This window comes from Schistocerca americana, unplaced genomic scaffold, assembly GCF_021461395.2.
Source record: "Schistocerca americana isolate TAMUIC-IGC-003095 unplaced genomic scaffold, iqSchAmer2.1 HiC_scaffold_297, whole genome shotgun sequence".
NCBI classification, from domain to species: domain Eukaryota; kingdom Metazoa; phylum Arthropoda; class Insecta; order Orthoptera; family Acrididae; genus Schistocerca; species Schistocerca americana.
This window is the reverse complement of record NW_025726013.1, coordinates 187,099-187,500: the sequence shown is the minus strand read 5'-3', so window position 1 is coordinate 187,500 and position 402 is coordinate 187,099.

Genomic DNA, 402 nt, shown 5'->3' with positions numbered 1-402 from the left:
CGCTGTCCCTATACATGAGCTGCGGGCTGTACCAGTTACGAGCTAGAGACGCGACCGCGTTGCTCTCTGTACGAATGCCGATGCTGAGCGGTCAGCTAGGAGGCGCTCCATCCATGTCGGTACCGGTGAGCGTTGCACTCGCAGTCGCAAGAACGTACGGCAAGTATATTACCTGGAAGAGTCAATGACAGTCCACGCCCCCCTGCGTGGGAAGAGTCTTTCTAGGCCATGACCCACCGGAAGGGCGCAGCGTCCCCCACCCCAGACATGTGACGTCACACCATCGGTATTGACGACTAGACTGATTCCTTATAATCATTTGCCATACACCGGTGGAAGCTGCCGAGACGAGTAACTACATAGCGGGCTCGCCGTGTCACTAATGTACAGAGATACAACAGT